This window comes from Leptonotus elevatus, chromosome 18 (genome assembly GCF_054856555.1).
Source record: "Leptonotus elevatus isolate MCC_2025b chromosome 18, RoL_Lele_1.0, whole genome shotgun sequence".
Lineage (NCBI taxonomy): Eukaryota > Metazoa > Chordata > Actinopteri > Syngnathiformes > Syngnathidae > Leptonotus > Leptonotus elevatus.
This window is the reverse complement of record NC_141256.1, coordinates 15,913,553-15,931,675: the sequence shown is the minus strand read 5'-3', so window position 1 is coordinate 15,931,675 and position 18,123 is coordinate 15,913,553. Positions and strand designations below refer to the sequence as shown.

The 18,123-nt window shown below is 43.8% G+C and overlaps 1 protein-coding gene across 4 annotated transcripts in view; it reads left to right on the top strand.

Moving 5' to 3' along the window:
* hivep2a (HIVEP zinc finger 2a) overlaps positions 1-18,123 on the top strand; it is a 56,235-nt gene that overhangs the window by 12,397 nt on the left and 25,715 nt on the right. For 3 of the 4 annotated variants that reach the window (XM_086060611.1, XM_086060613.1, XM_086060610.1), the window contains exon 2: positions 1,165-1,219. The gene's annotated coding sequence lies outside the window, so the exon portion shown is untranslated. Of the gene's footprint in view, positions 1-1,164; positions 1,220-12,434; positions 12,664-18,123 lie in introns of those variants that run through there. The other variant, XM_086060612.1, reaches the window with a different exon arrangement.

Sequence of the window (18,123 nt, the reverse complement as noted above, 5' to 3'; positions counted from 1 at the left end):
GGGGGGCGCGGGGGGGGGGGGGGTGTATCTCTTCCATGTATTTGCAACTTGCACATACTGAGAAGTAAAAAAAAAAAATCTCTCAAAAAATCTTTGCCGCAAGCTGAACTCGCGTGCAAGACAAAATGACAGAACAAAAAACATTAAAAAAAAACATGAAAAACACACAATCCTTTTTTATGTTGTTGATTTTATTTTTTTTATTGCACAAAAATAATTTTGAATGCCAAATTGAATGAATGTGTTTTTTTTTCGGCTGACACAAAAACACGAGACATCCGCCACAAGTCATTCGTGGAAGTGATAACATCAATCAAGATCTTGGCCTTCTTTCTGCTTACGACTTTTTAAACGTCGAAAGTCACGAGACGATGTTGGAAAAAGCAAAGATTTGATTCGATTATTAAATAGCTGAACAAAATACTTAGCTCGTAGGCGTACCTAATGATGTGTCCTTGTAGGCTGGCTGGCCTCATTTGCATAACGTGCACACGTGCACGATGTTTGAAAACCTTTCAGGAGATTGAAAGCTGTCGTGTCCCAGTGGGCGAAAATGACAAAAAGATGACGTGAAGCAGAATGTCCCTTGTGTGTTTTTTATTTTATTATTTTATTTGTTAAAAACGCATCAGGGGAGAAGACAAAGTGTTTGTAGAAACGCGAGGTCAGGATCAGCTGAGGAAGTAAAAATAATGCGGGCGTGTGTGTTGTGTGTTGTGTTCTGTGTGTGTGTGTTTCACATCAAATTCTCTTTCATCCCACTAAACAAAGTCCTTCACTTGCCACTTCCTTCGACACGCCATCCAATGGAATCCGATATTAAAGACCTCTTTTACATGTCAGATCTTCCAAATGATGGTCCAATTTCAACAGCAAGCTCCGCCCACTTTTGAAAAGCTTAGCAAAGTGACATCATCGCTTATGATGAGGGCTCATTTGGGCGTATTCCTTATTCGGACTTCCTTCGTACAGAAATTTGGTTGAAAGGGTTGCTCCAAAACCAAAATGGCCGACTTCCTGTTCCTTCTCTGGCTTGGGTCCTGGAGACTTTTTTGTGCGTCCTGATTTTTATTAATTTGTTCCCAACTTTCTGTGGCAAAACGGTAGCTTAAACCAAAATGGCTGACCTGTGTCCCTAATATTTTGACTGTGTGTGTCTTCCAGCAACTGGAACCCGCTTTATGTGTTTACTGGGCCCGGACCACAGGACTACAATCAGGTAGGATCAAAGCAACGCAACACAACGGCGTGCGTGTCAGTCGCTTCCTGCTCGAGCGCCTCGGCCAGCCAATCAGAGCGAGAGCTAAATGTGAACGATTGCGTGTTGCGACTCTGCATGCGGTTGCCATGGCGCCGGCATCCACACTGCATGTCTCCATCTGCTCCATCTTTATTTTCTTATGTCACCTCGTACACGAATGGATGATTTTGTGTTTTGTTTTGGGGTGGGATACACACGCACTCACGCACACACACGCGCACATTCTCTCTCACACTCACTCTCTCTTACAGGCACTCTCTCTCTTTTTTTCTCTCTCTCTCACACACACATGCACACTCACACACATTTAATCTCTCATAGCCACTCTTACACAACTCTCTCTCTCTCACACACACGCGCACTCTCACACAACACCCTCATGTACTCACACCCACTCTCAGGCTCACTCACTTTCTCTCTCTGCCACTCTCGCTCTCTCACATTCAATCTCTTTCTCTCTCACTCTCTCACTCATTCACACACACTCTCTCCCATCTCTCTCTCTCACTCAGTCACTCACTCTCACACTCACACATTCAAACTCAACTCAACAATCTCATGTGCTCACACCAACTCTCATAATCACTCTCTCACAATTCTCTCTATCTCTCTCACCGGCACACTCTCACACATATTCTCTCACAACACTCATGTCCACACACCCACTCACTCTCTCACAGCTACGCGCGCGCACGAGCACACACACTCACGTCTCTATACACTCAAACACCCTCTCATACACATGCACAGAGATACAAACGCGCGCACAATAGTCTCTTGAAATGAAGAAAGTGTTTCGTTAAAAATGGCAGGATTTGCAGACAAAGTGTATATTTAGTTGCCATGGTGATCCCGGCTTGATAGCACGGATGCAAGCTGTGCCCTTGACAAAATAACATGGTTTGTGTGCGTGAGTGCGCGCGGGCGTGTGTGTGTGTGTGTGTGTGTGCATGCGCGTGTGTGTGTGTGAGAGATAACAGATGGGCATCATTTGACTGGTATAGCGTGGTACAAGGACGGCAGCAATTTGTCCGCTTCCTGTTTCCGCCACGTGGCATGGCGAGATGGCGAGATGGGGCCAGGCTGATTAAGTGAGGAGGTGATAAGATGAGGAGGGGAGGCCACAAGAGGTTAAGAAGGTGAGGGCAGGAGGTGTCAAGCTGGTGAGGAGGCGCGTTATCAGATGAGGAGTTGAGGTGGTGACCTGTGATGTCATGAGGCAAACGTGGCGAGGAGGGGAGGTGGCGAGGAGGAACGGCGGTCAGAGAAGGAGGTGAGGAGGCAAGGCGGCGAGGTGTGTGTGTGAGATAAGAGACGTGCATCATTTGACTGGTGTAGTGTGGCGCGCGACCGTTGCTGAGACCGCAGCAATTTGTCCGCTTCCTGTTTCCTCCACGCCGACTCGTGTCCACTGCTGGGGCTTTTGTTCCCACATTCAAATCACATGAAAAGTGTGAGCGCGCGCATGCGCGCGTGTGCGTGTACACAATCAATTCCGCGTCATCTGGCATGCAAATGAAGGCTTTGTTAGACTACACACTTCCTGTACAGCCTTGCAGTCTCACAAAAAGTATGTGTGAGTTTATACGACTGTGTGTGAGTGCATGAGAGAGAGAGGGAGAGACAAAGAGACTGTGCGAGAGTGAGCGAGCAAGAGTGAAAGAGAGAGAGAATGTGAGAGTGTGTGAGTGTGGTTGTGAGTGCATGTGCATGTGAGAGTCAGTGGTTGTGAGAGAGCGTGTGTGTGTTAGTGAATGTGAGAGTAGTTGTGTGTGTATGTGTGAGAGTGTATGTTGGATAGCGTGCGACCTGAGTTTGCATGATAGTGAGTCAATGCGAGTGCATGTACGTGTGTGTCTGTTTCAATGAGTGTGTGTGTGAGAGAATTAGTGTGCGTATGAGAGTGAGAGTGATAAAGTATGCATGTGGCAAGTGCATGAGCGTGTGTGCGCATTTGATAGCATGAGTGTGAGTGTGAGTGTGCAGGTGTGAAAGCGCTGTGTGTTGAATGAGAGTTAAAGGATGTGAGAGAGTATATGCGTCAGTAATAGCATGAGAGCAGTGCCTCATTTGATTGCCTGAGTGTGAGAGAGGGAGTGGTTGCGAGAATGCACTCGTTTGTATGTGTGTGTGAAGTGAGTAAGTGTGTGTTGGACTGTGTGTGTGAGTTCATGTTCACCCTGTTTCATTCTCCCGCTTTTTTCGCCTTCTTGCCTCCACGTGTCCGCCTCCTCCTCACCATCATCACCATCATCATCATCATCATCATCTTCATTGTCATCATCATCTCCCCGCTGGTGGGGAACAGGTGGCGGGCCACTGCCGGGGCTCGCTGGCTTTGCGCCCGTCCGAAATGATACGAGAGAGGGCCAGACGGAGGAAGACAAGGAAGAGAGCAGAAAGTTGGCGCGGAGCTTCGGCCTTGACGGGAGGAAGAGGAGGACCGGGAAGGAAGGCTGTTATTAGCAGTCGTCATTTGGAGGCACTTAGCGAAGCAAGGGCTGTCATCTGGGTGACATCACTTCCTGTTCTCACGCAGGAAGTCGACATGCTGAATGGCAGTCGAGCTCCGGCAGGTGCAGCCATGCAAAAACAAAGGCAGGCCGCGCTCGTTTGCTGTTCAAAGTTGACCTTTTAAGATTTCAGTGAAAAGTGGATTAACCATTACGTGTTAGCTTAGCAATTAGCATGACTTCTCCGTCTTTCCTCATCCAATTGATTACTGACTTAATAGCGAGTCCCCACTAGCTAACTGTTTAGCCACACTAGCTAGCTAGCTTATGTTTGAGTTGCGTAGCCCAACAAAGCTTTTCCAGACAGTCTACGCCGTTCAATTACCGGGAAGACTGTGATTTTTTTGAAGTTTTGCTATTGAATGCGTTTTGGTGGAAAAATGAGCAAACGGCTTTTTTTCAAGCCTTGAATTGTGAGAAAATTTCCTTGTCCTCCAAAATGTCCTCCAGCGTCTTCTGGATGTCAGCCTTGCTCCCGCTACATTCAGCGTTTTCATCTTCAGACCGCTAATCTTAATCTCACGCCCGCTGACATATTTTTGGAGACGTAAAAAAAAAAAAAAGAAGAAGGGAAAAAGCAGCTTGGGCCTGGTTGGTGTAGCGGCTCGGATTAGCCATCAGCGCTAACTCTGTGTGTATGTGTGCCGTTGACACAAGATAAGCTCGATGTGAGGTATTAGCGCTAAGACGCTAGCAACGCTGGCTAGCTGCCGCCGCTTGTCACATTAGCATGTACGAGCAAGTTCTAGCCTGGAAGCTAACACAAAAATACTTCTTCTTTTCCTTGTGTCCTTCCTCCTCCTCCTCCTCCTCCTCCTCTTCCTCGTGTCCTGTTTTATCCCAAAACACAACAACTTCAAAAAGTCCTGAAAATCCTTCTTTCTTCTGCCGGTTGACAGCGTGAGGTCTTGCTCTGTCTTTCCTCCTCTCAAGTCATTGACAGCACAAATTAATTTATTCACACTTTGTTGTCATCATACCTGCGTGTGTGTGTGTGTATGTCCTACATCTAATCTTATTCCCAGCGGAGCGTGTGAGGATCCTAAAATATCTATGCAAATATCTTCTGATAAGTCCTTTTATAAAGAATCAAAAGTCCATTTGGAGATGTTCCATTTGGACATTTGATGTTAAAGAAATGCTCATTATGGGCTTTAAAAAAAAAAAGAAAAAAAAAAATATATATATATATATATATATATATATATATATATATATTTACACTGAAATGAAAACATGAGATGAAGAAAAATAACTGGCCGATTTTTCACACTGCTGTAAAGTTAAAACAAATAGTAAAGGATAAAGTAGTATAAACTTAAAGGACTAAAATAGAAGTTAGAAGCCAACTAATTGATTACCGTAAATTTATTAGGTCAAATATCGAAATCGGCCTCAATAAATCCCTATCAGTCGGGTCCTGTGCATACAAGTGTAAGCAATGGCGCCCCTGCAGGTCGCTGCCAAGTAGTGCACTTCCTTGATTCCTTTTACACAATTGGTCAGTTTGAAATTATTAAATAATTGATTATCAGCGTTTGTGTTGACTTTTTCTATGATTTCTGACTAAATTGTGTGGTGTGATTTTCATTTGTGGTGTGTGTGAGGCACAAGCAGCAACACAAACAAGCACAACACTTAGGAGGTTTATCTTCATCCTCAGTCTGGACCAGCAGTCAGCACTTGAAGGTTTCCTGTTTGGTTTGTGGCCACGGCCAAAGGCAAGCCAAAGGCTTTTATTTTGGTGTGTGTGTGTGTGTGTACACGTGTGTGTGTTGTTGGGATGAAGAAGTGTGGGAAAAAAACCCTGAAAGATTGACACCTTGACAGATGTTGAAATGAACTCTCACTATATTACACAACAAAAACACATTACAAAATGTGTTGGGTTTTTTGGGGGGAAGGGTGGGAGGAGCTGGAACGGATTACTGGCACTCCCATTCATTTCAATGGGGAAAGATGATTTGGTCATAGCACAAATCAAGCTCCTGTACTCGAGTTTATCTCCTCCATCGCTCATCCGTCTTGCTCCAGATTTTGTTGCACGCGCACGTTGAGGATGTTTTTGTGGCGTTCCCCATCTGGCGCCGCACGAAAGGGGTCGCGGCGGTGGTCTTGGGGGTGTAGACGGGGACAGGCGGCGCAGTTGCATAACAGTTGCTGGCTGTTACGTAATTGGATGCATATTTGATGGCGAGCGCTGCTGCCATAATGTAGCGAGAGCGGGACGGGATTTTTGTGCACTTGAGCCTCACGGAGTCGTTGCGTCACCGGGAAACAGAGCGGGGAGGCCGAGCGGGAACTGCGTGCGTGCGTGCGTGCGTGCGTGCGTGCGTGCGTGCGCGAATGAGTGTGTGGGTGAGAGTGAGTGGGTAGTGCTGTGAGTGTGCATGAGGGTGTGTTTGAGTCGGTGAGTGGAAGGGTGTCAGGGTTAGTGTGTGTTAGTGAGAGTGTGAGAGGTTGTTCGTCTGTGTGTGCGAGCGAGATCTCGGGAAGGGGGAGGGAGGGGAGAAAGGAAGCAAGGAACAGAAAAAGGGAAGGAGGAAGGAAAGCAAAGGAAGAGAAGGGAGGGAGGCAGGGAGGGAAGGTTGAAAAGAAGGAAGGAGGAAAGGGGAAGAAGGAAGGAATAAAGGAAGGATGGGAAATGGGGAAGGATGGAAATAGAGAAGGAATGGATGAAGGGAGGAAGAGAAAGAAGAGAAGGAAGGAAAGAGTAAGGATGGGAATCAAGGAAAGAAGGAAGGAAGGGAAAAGGAACAAAGGAAGGAAGAGAAGGGAGGAAGGAAAGGAAGAAAATAAAGAAGGAAGGAGGAAAGGGGAAGAAGGAAGGAATAAAGGAAGGATGGGAAATGGGGAAGGATGGAAATAGAGAAGGAATGGATGAAGGGAGGAAGAGAAAGAAGAGAAGGAAGGAAAGAGTAAGGATGGGAATCAAGGAAAGAAGGAAGGAAGGGAAAAGGAACAAAGGAAGGAAGAGAAGGGAGGAAGGAAAGGAAGAAAATAAAGAAGGAAGGAGGAAAGGGGAAGAAGGAAGGAATAAAGGAAGGATGGGAAATGGGGAAGGATGGAAATAGAGAAGGAATGGATGAAGGGAGGAAGAGAAAGAAGAGAAGGAAGGAAAGAGTAAGGATGGGAATCAAGGAAAGAAGGAAGGAAGGGAAAAGGAACAAAGGAAGGAAGAGAAGGGAGGAAGGAAAGGAAGAAAATAAAGAAGGAAGGAGAAAGGGGAAGAATGAAGGAAGGAAAGGAAGAAGGTGAAAAGGATGGAAGGAAGAACGCAAAGGAAGGAAGGAAGAGAAGGGAGGGAGGCAATGGAAGGAAGAAAAGTAGGAAGGAGGAAAGAAGGAAGGAAAGGAAGGATGGGAAAATAGGGAAGGAAGGGAAAAGAGAAGGGATGAAGGAAGAGAAGTTGCTTCAACTGATCTTCCACACTTATTTTATCTGACGGCTTCCAAAATGGTGAAAGCAAACAAGGTTGTTTTGTTTTTGTGGCTTAATTGCGGCGTGACTCATCAAATCACCACGTTTTTATTGGTCCTCACGAAGCCGCAGTCAGCTTGATTACCGACAAAATAAACGCAATCAAGTCAAGATGTAAACACGGGCAGACAACGAAGATTATTCTTAATCCGTACGCTGCCTTTCCTTTCCGGTTGTCAGCTTCCATTAGACTGAATTGTAGCTAACCCTGCTAATGCTGCTAACAACAGGGAGGCTGACCTTGGAGTGACTTTGAGTCCGCAGTTAACACGCTTGCGTAACATCACGCTGACATCGATCACGCTCGGCCGGCCGTCAGCTAGCGGATCAATGGAAGCCTAACGAGATAAATGAGCGCGCTAATGAGTTAACCGAGCACTGGCACAATCGCTAAATGGATAGCGATGTTTGGCACAGCCACTTCCTGTTTCCTCCAAGTTAGCAGAAGCAGTCAGGAATGCAGGGAATTTTGTCATGCCAAATTTGGAAGAAAAAAAAAGGTGCAAATTTTGGGAATGTGGAAAAGAGATCTCAAGATGTTGGAATGAGAAATGGGAGGAACTTTTTGGTTGAAGGTCTCATTCACTTGAATGTTCTTTTTCTTGTGGATATTCTCAAATGGAATATTTGCACGCAACACTTTTGCCAGACGAAGCAGAGTGGTAAACCAGTCAAAATGATGCAAGGAAAGGTCTGGATCGCTATTGGAAGTGAAGGTATTTGGCAGCTGTAAAACAACCTAAAAGTCAAATAATTCAGAAGTCAAACAAAATAAAAGTTAGACACCTCAAATGTCAAATAGATCAAGTCAGACAAGTAAAAAGTGAAATGGTCCAAATGTCAGATAACTAAAAAGTCAGATGGTCCAAAAGTCAAATCATTCAGAAGTCAAACAAAATAAAACTAAGGCACCTTAAAAGTCAAATAATTCAAAAGTAGAACAACGCAATAGTTAGATGCCTCCAAAGTTAAATGTTTGAAAAGTCAAGCACCTCAAAAGTCAAATAATTCAAAACTCAAACAAAATAAAAGTTTGACACCTCAAAAGTCAAATAGTTCAAGTCAGACAACTAAAAAGTCAGATTCCCCAAAAGTCAATTGCCTCAAAAGTCAAATAGTTCAAGTCAGACAACTAAAAAGTCAGATTCCCCAAAAGTCAATTGCCTCAAAAGCCAAAGACTTCAAGCCTCCAGCATTCTGAAAGTCAAATTCCTGAAAAGTCAAATGCTTCAGAAGTCAAACACTTCAAAGTTCTAATACCCCAAAGTCAAATGCTTCAAAAGTCAAATGCTTCAAAAGCCAAATACTTCAAATGTTCAGCCTCTGTAGTCAAACTCCTCAAAAGTCAAATGCTTCAGAACTCAAGCACCTTGAAAGTCAAACAGCAGTCAAATAATTCAAAAGTCAGACAACTAAAATGTTCGTTGGTCCAAAAGGCAAACATTAAAAAGAAAAAAAAAGAAAAAAAAGAGCAAACATTCAAAAGTCACAATTTTTAAAACTCAAATAACCAACTCAAAAGTTAGACACCTGAAAAAATCAAATAATTCAAACGCCAAATTCAAGAGTCCAACACCCCAAAGGTCAAATGCCTCGAAATCCAGACTTCAAACAAGCAACATCTCGAAAGTCAAATTCTTCCAAAATCAACTGCTTCCACAGTCACATGGCAAAAAATCCACAAACCACACAAGCATCCTTGCGCTTCCTCTGCATTTTTTCCCCAGCGCAGCAGTTGAGAAGTTGCGTTTCCCGTTGGCGCTTGTCTGCTTTTTGCGATGACTCACCACGTGAGCTCGTCTTGTCACCAGTCAGGATTGTGGGCAGCGGCTCTTAATGCACTCCGAGCCTTCAAGTACTCGAACGCTTCTGGTTTTCACGTGCTGACTCGCGTCGTCCGTCGCTTTCCGGCTCCTCAAAAAATCCCAAACAAAATCTTCTTATGTCTCCACTTGTCAGCTGGCGCGGCCTTGCCCCGCGGTGCTAAAATGACTCGGAAAAGCCGCCGTTATGTTATGTGTCCCCCGCCTTTCCCCGGGAGACCCCCAGAGACTCCGCAGCATCCAGTGTCGAGTTTCGCACATGGAGAGACAAGAGAGCGCGGCAGGGGAAGGCCGTCCGTCCGACACACGCTCAAGCTCGCATTTTGACTTCAGCAAGTTGATATAGAACGTCGGACACGGCTAATTTTAGCATCGTCAAAAAGAACATGATCGAAACATTATAAGGACATTGAAACAACATAGACCAGAAACAGAACATTTGAACAGTATAGGATATTACAACAACATAGAACACTATAGCAAAATAGAATGTGAAACATAGACATCATAACTACCATAGATATCTATAAAGACTTCCAACGTCCGCCGCACAGGCGGCCATCTTGTGACAGGCAGGCAGTCTGGCCTGTTGTATTGACTGCGAGTGAAGGTGAGTGATCTGAACAAACGTAAACTTTGTTACCTTGCTTCAAACTTGACGGTTTGCTTTCGCACAATTAATTACAAATTATTAACAAGTACTGTATGTTGTATACTCGCTACGCTTATAAACTAAACTGCTCGATAATCAGTTGATTTTTGGTAAATTCATTTAAAGAACATGTGCGATTAAAAACACAGTAATGAATGAGAGAGGCGGAGCGAGGTTACTGCAGCAAGATGGCCGCCATTTGCGGACTTTCAATTCCGTTGGCCAGCCGCGCAGACGAGACATCTAAGTCTTTATAAATATCTATGATAACAACAGAAAACGTTACGACAACATAGACAACAATACATCGATAATAAGACAGCAATATGGATTATGGAAATGGAGTATTATCAGGGGTGGCAAATCCAGGTCCAGAAAGTAAAAACCCTGCCACAGTTTGGCTTTAGCCCTAGGTGCTAGCGAGCAAGCGCCCTAGCTAGCTCCCATGGTGCTCATTTACCTGCTAGGGAGCTAGCTAGCTAGCACTTAGGGCTAAAGCCAAACTGTGGCAGGGTTTTTACTTTCTGGACCTGGATTTGCCACCTCTCTGTATTATCATACTGTGGGACACTATAACATCCTAGACCAAAACAAAAAAAAGGAAACATTTTAAAAGCATTGGACATTATAGTATAACTTAGACCATAAAACATGGAAGCAATGTTCTAATAACAATGGCCATTAAAAGATTACATTGTAGCAGCACAGGACATTCTAAAAACATGCAACATAGAACATTACAGCAAAATAGAATAAAAAAAATAGATATCATAACAGAAAACATTATTACAACATAGACCAAAACACATAGATATGGTAACAGCAACATAGGCAAACTGTGGAATGTTACCACAACAACAATGTCTCATTCTAGCAACAGAGAACATATTACACATAAATAATGACGTAGAAAAATACTAGAACATCGTCATGTCATAGTACACAGTTTACCCGAGCTGGAACGCGTCCCAGATTCCTAAAACTGCCGCTTTGATTTGCCACTGATCTCGCTAATTAGCGCCCAAGCTAACCTTTTGTGTTCAGACGTTTGACTCGTTAATGAACGTCGGGATCCATGCCAACTTCAGACTAACCTTTTAAGAGCGGACGTCAGCAACTTGGTGCGTGTGCGTGCGTGCGTGCGTGCGTGCGTGCGTGCGTGTGTGTGTGTGTGTGCATGCATGCCCACCAACTTTGTGACAATGTATCAGTTACAGTTAACTGGCAGCAAAAAAACAATCAGCACAAAGTTTTGCAATAAAATTACTAAAAAGACACACACACACACACCTTACATTGCTGGGATCAGGCACAGCTGTGTGATTGCATATGTGTGCGCGTGTGTGTGTGTGTGTTGCATAAGAGTGTAGCGTGTGTGTCCCCCTGTGGCTTGGAGGCCGCAGTGGTCCCTCTCGCTCACTCGCAACTCGCTGGCGTCGCCAAAGCAAATAAACAAGCGACGGCTTTTGTGTTTGTGCTTCACACCCACGCACACACAGGCACGCTTTCATGCAAAACACACGCACGCACGCACACGTAACGACGTACACACTCTGGACAAAAGTATTGGGACATCAACCCCACACTTTATTGTGCAACAGCTACACTACCTCAAATGACTTTTCCCTTTCAGAATCAACTGAAATGTTAATTCATTCCAGACCTCCAAAATGCAAACATTTTTTTATAAAATAAACAAAAATAAAATTGTTGGGAAAATCTAAATAAATAGCACTGTGCTGTATAAAACAAAATAAACATTATAAAGGAGTGTAAATAAATAAACTGCCGTTAAAAAGTGTCAATACTGTACTCTGTGTACTTTAAAGGGCGTGGCCTAGTTAGTGAGCAGCTGGGTGTGAGTTGTGGGTCGACCATAAAGCACAGGTTAAAATGATAAATCCCCAAAGGTTGTAGGTGACTTTATGCTCTGCACTCTGCAAATAATCCATTTATTAAAAAAAGCTAAAACTAATACTAACACTATTAAAAACTAAAGTATAACAACGTATTTTGCACTTCACAAATACTTCATATATTTTCGAAAAACTAATACTTATACGTTTTTTGAAAAGTAAACTTTAAAAAAAAAAAGCATTTTGTACTTAACAAACACTAAAAAATGCTAAAACTAATACTAAAGCTATTACAATCCAAACCACAATGAAGCAGCTTGCACTTGACAAATACACCATGAATAATATTTAAAAAAAACAACAACACTGAAAGTATTCAAAACAAAACTATAACGATGTGTTTTGTATAACAATATATAATATATAATAAATAAAAACAAACTATAATAGAAAAAATGGCTTCCCACCCACTCGTCTACAATGCTACCCTTGATGAAGCTATTCAAAAGATCAATCTTTATTCGTTCTCTCTGAGTGACAATAGGATCCAAGCTTGTGTAATGAAGTACAAATCATCATTAGAATGGGAATGTCGATTTCTGTCAAACCTGTTGTACTTGACGTGCGTGCGTGCGTGTGCGTGTGTGTGTGTGTGTGTGTGTGTGTGTGTGTGTACCATCGGGTCGCTGCAAAAGTGCCGGCAGCGGCGTCCGGGCGCTTCCCCCCACTCGGGGCCCCCTCTGTCTATTTCTGGCTCTGCGTCATGCCTGGGCTTTACTCCTGTGGCAAGAGGAGTGTTTCTCTAGGGCTCCCACACACACACACACACACACACACAAAACACACAAAACACACACACACACGGGCCGGTGAAGCACATGTAAACATAGACGGCGAGAGAAGGTGTCTGGACAGTGGACACACAGCAAGAGTGGCTGATTGACGGCTGCTTTTTGGGGACAGGAAGTGAAAGTGTGCGAGTGTGCGTGACATGAAAAAGAGACAGGAAGTGAGACAACAACAGGTCGCCGTGTCTGTTGCCGCGGCGATGGAGGTAAAGGAGGGAATTTTCTTGCAGGTTTGTTAACCCGTTTGAGATGATTATACACACGCACGCGCGCGCGCGCGCATACACACAACTTGATGAAGCGCATGGCAACATGTCGAAGGTGCGTGATAGGTGTTGAAACTTTTGTGACGTGTGTGCGTGTGTGGGGTGGGGGTGGGGTGGGGGGGGGGGGGGGGGCAGGAAGTCAGCCGACAGGTGGCTTTGCCTGTTGCCGTGGCGATGGAGGAAAAGGAGGGAATTCGTTTTTGAGTCAGTCTAGACATCTTAGACTATTCTATAGTGTGTGTGTGTTACTAAGTAAGTAGGGAGGGGGGGGGGGGGGACCACCGGTGTTGTCGTGGTGACACAGCAGACATTATTGACAGCGTGTGACAAGTCTCTATTATTATAGTCCACACACACACATCTATACTGTCTCTCTCGCTCGGTCTCTCTCTCTCTCTCACACACACACACGCACACACTTTCACGTGCACAGCAGGGCCAAGGCCCGAGCACACTTCACTGTCTGAGAATTTGTGAATGGAAAAATGCTTTAACACACTTGGCGCGCCAACGCGACTTCCTGTGTGTGTGTGTGTGCGCGTGTGTGTGCGCATGCTTGTGTGACCCTGTTTGTGCACATCTTGTGTATGTGTTGTGTATTTTTGCAGTTGTCCATGTGTGTACATTTGTGATTTGTGGGTATTTGTGTGTCTGTGTGTACACGTGTGGCACGTGTGAGTAGGTGTGTTTACGTGCGTGTGTGTTTGTGCACGTGAGGTATATTGTTTGCGTCTGTCGTGTGTGTTTATCTGTCTGTGTGTACATTTGTGTGCATGTATGCTGTGTGTTATTTTGTGTATATGCATCTGTGTTTCCCACAGATTTTTGAAATCTACTTGGGTGGGGGGACTCTGGCGGGGGTGGCGGGACCTGTGGTCCCCACAATGAGTGTAAAAACACGGAATATGGTCCTCGCAAGATGACACAGACAGGGACACACACACACAAGGTCCAGGTGGCCGCATCACCTTGCCGTCCATCTTTTCCGACACATCTCTCTCTCTCTCTCTCTCTCTTCCCGGCAGGTAGAAAGCATCACGCCATCACGCCGTCTGTTCTGCCATCCGTGCCAGGGCCGCACACGCAAACACGCAAACACACACACGCTTACAGGAAGTGCCGGTATACGATGGGCCCTGGTCGCCTGGCAAACAGCCGGACGCGTGATGGCGGGATGAAGGATGGATGGCGTAGCGTTCGAGTGCGCGTGGAAACTTGCTTGCACTTTGCCAAACGCTTTTGCCTTCCTTCTCCTCTCTCATGTAAACTATATGAGTGTGCGTGCGTGCGTGAGCGTGTGTGCGCGCGCTAGCCCAGGGAGTGTCCACTGTGTGTGTGAGGTTGGAATGCAGCTCGTAAGTCACCTCTGATTTTCCACTCCCGCTGGGACACATCCCATTATCAGTTTTATATGAAACGAGGAAATTCCTCTGCGGTTAGTGTGTGTGTGTGTGAGAGTTAAACTCACACACACACACACACACACACTGCCCCCCACTCCCTCTCCGCACCTCTCGAACCTCCCCCACCGGTGACCTACTTCTTGCAAACATTCTCCGGAGTCCGATAGTGTTGAGCATTGGTTTCTCGCTGCGTACGTTTTGTGCTTCTGGAGATCTGTTGACGGTTGCCGTGGTGATGTGGCAGCAACTTCTCATCAAGTGATGTCATCAGCAACATTTGTTAGCATGGCTAGCGGGTCTTTGATGTTTTGATGGATGGCAGCCAATGAGCTGCGAGATGGTTGGCGCAGTCAAATGAGATTGACTCTTTTGGGTCCAAGTATGAAAAGAAATATAATATTATTTTGAAACATTAAAAAAATTTCTAATAAACATTTTATTAGTATTTTTTAAATCATATTTCATTTTTATTTTGTTTTACATTTGTGATTATTTTAAGTGTAATTTTATTTTTTAGTTTAAAGTTTACTTTGAAGTAGATTTTTGTACTTAAATCGTATTAGTATTTTTCCATTATACATTTTTTATATTTATTATTATATATATTTGTATTTATATTTATATATTTTCTGTATTTATTTTCATATGTTTTATATTTTTATATATATTCTATAATTATTTTTATTCTTTAAAACTTTTTTTGTTTCTATTTTAAGTGTATTTCTACACTGCATTTATGCATTGCAGCGCCAACTACTGGTGTGGAGGGCTTACTTTATGTCAGATTTCCCCCCCCCTTACGTATTCAAGGCTGCTATTGGCAGCTTTTATGTTACCCGATTGCTGAGATTTAGATTTTTCTAACATGGATTTTGTTTTTCATTTTTTAATCACATTTAATTTTTACTTTGATTTTTTTTAAAATTATTTTTGTATTTTGTATTTACTTCTAAGCCATGTGATTTTTTTTAAAATATTTAAATTATGTATAGCGCATCTTTTAGTGCACAAGTGAATGGGCCAAGCAGCAGACTAGTAGGATGGCGACTAAAAGCGGTTCTGGGCTGTCGGCATCGGCGTGGGTTGTGCAACGTGGATTTAGTGGGTGTGATGAAGTATGTGCGCCTCATAAACGCCAGCGTGAAAGAGAGCGAGCTTGTGCGTTTGTGCCAAGAATGCTCCACACAAAAGCACTCTTTTCTTTTTACTTTTTTTTTTTTTTTTTTTTTACACATTGATGCCCACCAAGCACAAACAATGCACAGTGCATGCTCGACGGCGTTTTTTTTTTAGGAAGCATCAATGCGGGACAAAAAGGAAATATGGCGCATACGTCATCTGTTGTCATCTGTTAACTACCACCGGCGAATACGTTAGTCAAGTACGTTTTTCAACGGTCGGCATGAAAGTGGATCGTTGGGAAGCCACTGCAATTACAAGCGGGTGCCAGTAGATGGCGGTGTGGAGTACAAGATAACGACGAGGTGGCGAATCTCGGCTCAATTATGAGATGTTGCCGTAGTTAAGATGAAGATAACAAATCAAGTTGATGGAGTGAATGGGGAATGCATCGACGTTCAACTCGAGCCATGCAGTGAAGTGAGTCCGCAGCCGTGATTTTTGGATGTGTAATAACAGTGTTATTACAGTGTTATTACATTGCACAATAGTTTTGTATTATAAATTGCTCCCACTCACTCTTAATGCATTAAATGTGTTTAATTAAGACTGTAGGCCCGTAATTCATATCCCTGTTTTGCAGATTTCAACCCCAACAATGCAGAGGGGAATTACTGTAAATACTTTTCCATTGATATAATATTAACGATCAGGTGCGGTTGTTGTTCTGCATTCCCAAAACTCGAAAAACGAAAAAAATCAGCGAAACGCTCCAGCGTGGAGGAGGAACGAATTTGAACGCGACCGCAAGCAGAAATGGAACTCAAGTCGGCCGTAAAACAAACATTCTTGCCGCAGCTCAATTACACTCTCGCCATCATTGCTGCTTTCAAACCGCCGGGCCCAAATCTAAACTTCTCCAGGCAGGAGGTCACCTACCACGGAAACACACACACTCATCCACACACGCACGCAAGTTTCACTTATGAAATGATTTACCTCCTGACAATTTTTTTTTTTTCTGCGTTCATTCACTCTCATTCACTTCCATGCTTGGCATTGTGTGTGCGTGCGCGTGTGCGCAGGGCTCCAGATGTTCAGCTGAGGTCGGCTTCTGCTCGTGTCCACTGCGGCTGTCATCGACAGGCGTCTAAATTTACGACCCGAACACTCACGAGTTGCGTTAGTTTGACGCAAGGCGACGAAAATACTCAATCTGGTTTTCAGAGGCCAGCTTGTGTGTGTGTGTGTGTGGGGGGGGGGGGGGGAGCGTGTGTAGAAAGTTCTTATTCTTGAATCATTAGCTAAATTTGTTCTGTGACTGAGCTCGTCATTTTTTTCGGTTTCCCACTCATTTTGTCCAAATTTCACATTTTATCCACTTTTTCACTTCCATTTGCTGTCCCAAAACTTCTGTCCAAATGTCACTTTTTTTGTTGACAATTTTTACTTCCTATGGGTGTTCCAATATTTTTGTCCAAATGTTTTTCATTTTTCATTTGTGTGTCCAAATTTTTTGTTGTTGTTCAAGCTAAGCTTATTTATTTATTTATTTACTTTCTGTTCATTTACCCAATTTTTTGTCCAAATTTTCTTGACATGTCACTTCCTTTGTGAGTCCCAATACTTTTGCGCAAATTTGAAATCTTTTTATATTTTCATTTACTGAGGATGTCCGAAGAAGTTTTCTTTCTTTTTTTTTTCACTTCCTTTTAATGTCCCCAAACTTTCTTCCCCATTTGCCCTTCTTGTGTGTGTCCCAAAACTTTTGTCCAAATTTTCTTCACTTTTCACTTCCTGTTCTGCTCCAAAGCATTTTTTTTCCTCAAAATTTTAAGTGGTTTATAACTTTCATTCGTGTCCGTATATTTTTGTCCAATCTCCAAATTTTTTCCCCCATTTTCATTTACAGTGAATGTCCCAAAAATTGTGTGCAAATTTTCTTCAGTTTTCAATTCAATTTAAATTCTGTCCCATAATATTTCCCCTCCAATTTTCACTTTAAATAAACAAGTAGATAAATAAATAAATAAATAAATTCTCATGCATGCCCCAATACTTTTGTTTACATTTTATTCGACACCAGGTACCGTGAGTTGTGCTGATGTTTTGTGAAAAGGAGACATTGCATTTCGTTACATGTATTTAAAGATTAAAACCGCCAAAACCGTAAAACGGCTCACAAAACGTGTGTGTATGGTGTGTGCACGCGTGTGCACGTGTGCATGTGCACGTTGATGCGGTTCCCATCAGGCCATCCTCCTTTTTTTTTTTTTTCTTTTACCAGAAAGTGTGTGCTGACTCACGTACGAGTCAGTCAAAAGTTTGACTGTCTTAATGACTTTTTGACCTTTGGATGCTGACTCTTCACTGGGCGGGCGTCGCCGGTGGCGAGGCGCAGATGTTTGGTGGAATTAATACCGAGTCAGCAAAGCGCACGCTGCTGATGCGGCTTCCCGCATTCAGATAATGAGATGACGTTCAAGTGTTAAATTGTGTTATTGGCTTTCTGTAGGCGCAAAAAGCAGGATGACAGAGGATTTAACAGTCGATAATCTTCAGCAAAAAAATTGGCTGGTCTTGAAATACTTCCTGTTTATGAACGTTGACCTGCTGACCAATCCACCTCTCAGTCAAGAAAAATGGGAAGTGAGCTCATCGTTGTGCTGTTCAGTTCGGACATGTGTGCGGAATTCTCTGCGGCGAGCGAGCGAGATGATCCTGACAAGATTGGAGGGCCGCGGAGGAATTCCGGGAAAAGAAATTCAAACAGTACGAGCGAGCAAATCGGCCGCGGGAATGACAACGGCATGACATCATCGACACTCGTTGTCCAACGCCGGCCGCGCGTTCGAGAAGTCATTCGCACGCACGCACGCGCACGTCACTATTGATGAGGATG